At 60.9% G+C, this 4,826-nt stretch overlaps 1 long non-coding RNA gene across 1 annotated transcript; it reads left to right on the top strand.

Moving 5' to 3' along the window:
• The first annotated feature begins 3,716 nt into the window (after positions 1–3,716).
• LOC143696369 (uncharacterized) lies at positions 3,717–4,484 on the top strand. The gene is made up of 3 exons (XR_013185813.1): positions 3,717–3,879; positions 4,095–4,173; positions 4,360–4,484. It is a non-coding gene; the product is annotated as an uncharacterized LOC143696369 (long non-coding RNA).
• Positions 4,485–4,826: the final 342 nt, after the last annotated feature.

Genomic DNA, 4,826 nt, shown 5'->3' with positions numbered 1-4,826 from the left:
GAACTGAGTCCTGAGGGTTTTGTGACATCACTGAGGGGGTGGTGACATCACAGAACTGGCTGTGACATCACAGAGCTGGCTGTGACATCATAGAGCAGGATATGAGGCCATAGAGCAGAGTCTGCCATCACAGAGGGTGGCTGTGTGGCATCAGAGAGTGGGTTGTGACATCACCTGGTGGCTGTGTGACATCATAGAGCAGGCTGTGACGTCACAAAACAGATTGTGACATGACAGGGTAGGGTAACTTTGGGATATCAGTCTTCTGTGATTTCACAGCACTGCTGTATGACATCACAAGGTGACATAGAGTTGGCTCTGTGACATCACAGGGGCAGTGTGACATCACAGGGAAAGTGTGACATCACAGGGACAATAATAGTGACAATAGCAAAAAGAAGAATTAATAATGGTAATAAAAACCCTGCCATGCTTATACTTGGTTTGCATGGCCAGGTTTTGGTAAGGGGGGGCTCTAGGAGCACCTTCTGTGAGAGGCTGCTGGAAGCAGCTGCTCCTCTGTGTCCCACAGAGTCAATTCCAGCCAGCTCCAGGATGCACCGGCCGCTGGGCAAGGCTGGGCCAGTTGGAAATGGTGGTAACACCTTTGGGGCAAGAGATTTAGGAAAATGGGTGATGGTGTAGGTGTAACTGTGAGCAGGGAAGAGCAGGGTGAGAACACGTGAGAGGAGCAACTCTGCACACCCCAGGGCAGGGCAGGAGGAGGGGCAGGAGCTGCTCCAGGGGCTGGAGCTGATTGCCCTGAGATTCCCTGGGCAGCCCCTGGGGAGGCAGCTGGGCCCCTGCAGCCCATGGAGGGCCCGGAGAGCAGAGATGCACCTGCAGCACCTGGAGGAGCCCATGCTGGAGCAGGGGGTGCCTGAGCAGGGGCTGGGACCCCATGAGAAACCTGTGCTGGAGCAGGGACCCAGCAGGGACCTGCAAAGCCGTGGAGAGAGGAGCCCACGCTGGAGCAGGGTCCTGGCAGGACTTGTGAGCCCCTGGGAGAGTGAGGCAGCTGCAGCAGTTTGTGAAGAGCTGCTGTCCGTGAGATGAACTCACCCTGCAGAAGTTCATGGAGAAGTGTCTCAGGAGGGACCCCTGGCACAGCAGGGGAACAACTCCTCTCCCCGAGCAGCAGAGAAACAACGGGTGATGAACGGAGCAGAGCCCCCAGTGCCTGTCTGCCTGCACCACTGGGGGAGGAGCAGAGCTGGGAAGGAGGGAGGAACAGGCAGAAGGTGTTTGTGAAGCTTTATTTTACTTCTCACTATCCTGCCCTGATCGGGATAGAAAGAAATTCAATTAATACCTGTAATTTCAAAAATGTTTTGCCTATGATGGCATTTGCTGAATGATCTGTCCCAGTCCTTAACTCAAGCCATGAAGCCTTCATTGGGTTTTTTCTCCTGTCCATCTCTGGAGGGGAGTGAGAGAGCAGCTTTGGTGGGTGCCTGGCATCCAGGCAGGGCCAAATGGCTACATGTTTCTCTTTTCTTTTTACTCTTTTTCATTTCCCCTTTCCTTTCCTTTCCTTTCCTTTCCTTTCCTTTCCTTTCCTTTCCTTTCCTTTCCTTTCCTTTCCTTTCCTTTCCTTTCCTTTTTCCTTTTTCTCTCTCATTCTTTCTTTCTGTTCTTTTGTTCTTTCCAGAGGTCACAGTGCAGAGGTTGAGAGGGGCTTTGATGGAGGGAGTGGAGGTGGCGGGGAGTAGCGGGGACAGGAGGCACAGGGCTGTGGCACAGGCACCCGAGGGGCCCGGGCAGCTGGCAGGGGGCAAGGCCTGTCCCCCTGGGCCAGCAGCAGCCCCGTGCCCTGCCCAAGGCGCTGCCAGCAGGGGCTGGGCCCCAGAGGCAGGGGCAGAGCCCAGCCCCGGGGGCGGCATTTGTGCCCCGAGCCCCGTCCAGCCCAGCCTGCCCCGAGTGCGCAGTGAGCGCTGGCACGGCTGCCCTGGACAGCGTGGCCTGCTGGGGACACTGAGAGCTGCCCCGCTGTGACCCTGCCCTGGGCACTGCACAGGCACCAACCCAACCCCAGCCAGCAGCACCCCTGGGCACGGCCCAGGCACTGGAGAGCATCACAGCCAGCCCTGCTGCTGCTGGGGATGTCCCAGGCACCAGAGCCCATCCCAGCCCTGCTGCTGCTGGGGATGTCCCAGGCACCAGAGCCCATCCCAGCCCCGCTGCTGCTGGGGATGTCCCAGGCACCAGAGCCCATCCCAGCCCCGCTGCTGCTGGGGATGTCCCAGGCACCAGAGCCCATCCCAGCCCAGCTGCTGCTGGGGATGTCCCAGGCACCAGAGCCCATCCCAGCCCTGTTCCTGGGATGTCACAGCCCCTACAAGTGTACCGGGTGTGGGAAGAGCTTCTCCCAGAGGTCAGCCTTGACCCAACACCAACGCAGCCAGCACTGAGGGAAGCCCTGCCAGTGCCCCCAGTGTGGGAAGAGCTCCGTGCGCTGCTCCAGCTCCATCCCCACGGGAGGATCTGCGCTGGATGATCCCCAGTGACCCCAGTGGGCAGAGCCCCGGTGATCCGTGGTGCCGGTGATCCCTGTTGGGAAGACACCTGGCTGGGGGCTCCACATCCTCCTGGCTCCTCATGGCCTGGGTCTTCTTTTCACATTTCTTCATTCTTTCAAAACACTCAAAACCTGGGTAAAAGTAAAGATGTTGAACTAAGATGGGGCTAGAGAAGTGGGGGGCTGTTCCAGAGGTGTGGGGGATGCTGGGTCCGAGGGAGCTGAGAGTTCCTGGGAAGGACTTGGGGCTTGCTCAGGGCTTTGGGGACACGAGGCTGAGCGGCTCCGGGTGCTTTGGAAGATGCTGGTGGAGATTCTGGGGCTGCTGATCAAGGACCTCCCGGCCTGGAACTGTCCCTGTGTCCCCTTGTCCCGCTTCCTGGTGTCCCCTGTAGCGGATACCCCCCTCCCTGCTGTCACTCCCCTTTCCTCCGCCCATTCCCGTGTCACCCCACTCCCAGTCCCGTCCTGCTCCATTCCCAGTATGGACCCCATTCCCTGTCCCCATCCCCCATTCCCATTCCTCATTCCCATTCCCTGTCCCCATTCCCATTCCCATTCCTCATTCCCATTCCCTGTCCCCATTCCCCATTCCCATTGCCGGTCCCCATTCCCATTCCCATTCCCTGTCCTCATTCCATTCCCCATTCCCCGTCCCCATCCCCCATCCCCCATTCCCTGTCCCCATTCCCCATTCCCGATTCCCTGTCCCCATCCCCCATTCCCCATTCCCCGTCCTCATTCCCTATTCCCTGTCCCCATTCCCATCCCCGGTTCCCTCTCCCCGGACGCCGCCGCCATCGCTCCGGCCCCCCTCGGCCCTCACGTGACCGTGCAAATCCCGCCCTGCTCCCGCCCACCAATCCCAGCGCGCAAACGCTCCCAAATTTGCATAACCACGCCCTCAGATTAGGCCCCGCCCCCGCCGGCTGCAGCCGCGTCCGGGCGCTGTTTGCTCCCAGTTCCCTCCCAGTGCTCCCAGTAAGAGCGGGACCGGCAGGGAGAGCGCTCCCAGTTCCCGCCCGCTGCTCTCACCATCGTTCCCAGTGCTCCCAGTATCGCTCCCAGTGCCGGGCGTGGCGGGGCCGCTTTGGAACCCCCCCAGGGTAGAGCGCGGCTGCTTTTGGGTGCCGGCACTGCCCGGGCCGGGCTGGGAGCGGAGGAGGAGCAGGAGGGAAAGGAGGGACAGAGGAGGAGGAAAAGGAAAGGGAAAGAGAGAGAGAGGAGCGGGAAGAAGAGGAAGAGGAGGGCCAGAGGAGGAGGAAGAGGAGCAGCGGGAGGAGGAGCCGCAGCACCAACCCCACGCGGTTCCCCCGCTCGGGCCGCGGCTGCCCCGGTTCCGCCCCCTCCGGAAGCCGCAGGTGAGCGGGGAGGGGGAGTCGCCCCAAATCCATGGCGGAGAGGGGCGATCCCGGTGCAGAGGGACCCCCGGCAGCCTGGAGGGGTGGGGGAGGCTGGGGATGAGCGGGGTCCGGGCCCCCCGAGGCTGAAAGGGGCGCTGACTTCTCCAGCTGCACTTGGGCACCGGGACCATCAAACCCGAAACGCTCAGCCCTTGTTTTGCCCCCCAAACCAGGATTTCCCATTCCCAAACCTTGGCCAGGTGGAGGAGGAGGCTGCGAGGAGGAAGAAGATGCCCCAGGACACCCAGGCAGGTGAGGAGGAAGTCAGTGCCCCTTTCCCCCTCTGTCCTGCTCCATCTCCCAGCCCAGCACGGCCCCCGGCTGCAGGACAGCCCCACTGCTGATGCTGTCCAGCCAGGGATGCACTGGGGGGATCTCCTTCCCCTTCCCTGTGGCACGGAGGCAAATCCCATCCTCTCCTTGTCCTTCCTCCCCCAGGGAAGGAGCTGAGCATGGAGAGCAGGGAGGACAAATCCCCACAGCAGAACCTGGTGGCTGAGGCCGTTTGGAGTGGCTCCAGGGCACAGCAATCCAACGGGGAGGAAAAGTCCTGGAGATCCCACACAAGGAGGGGCTGCAAACGCAGATCACGGGGATCCGAGGAGGAAAGACCCACCTTGGGTCCAGAAGGTGACCACAGGTCAGAGTTGGGGGTCCCTGAGGAGCTTCAGGATGGGGAGAAGCCCCACAAGTGCTCGGAATGTGGGGAGAGCTTCAGGTGGAGCTCCCGCCTGAACTCCCACATGGGAATCCACACCAGGGAGAGGCCCTATGAGTGTGGGCAGTGTGGGAAGAGCTTCAGCCACAACTCCAACCTGATCCACCACCAGCGCGTCCACACCGGGAGAGGCCCTACGGATGTCCTGAGTGTGGGAAGAGCTTCAGAGCCAGATCCAGCCTGATTT

Source organism: Agelaius phoeniceus, chromosome 34, assembly GCF_051311805.1.
Source record: "Agelaius phoeniceus isolate bAgePho1 chromosome 34, bAgePho1.hap1, whole genome shotgun sequence".
In the NCBI taxonomy this organism is placed as follows: Eukaryota; Metazoa; Chordata; class Aves; order Passeriformes; family Icteridae; genus Agelaius; species Agelaius phoeniceus.
This window is presented reverse-complemented; position numbering and strand designations above follow the sequence as displayed.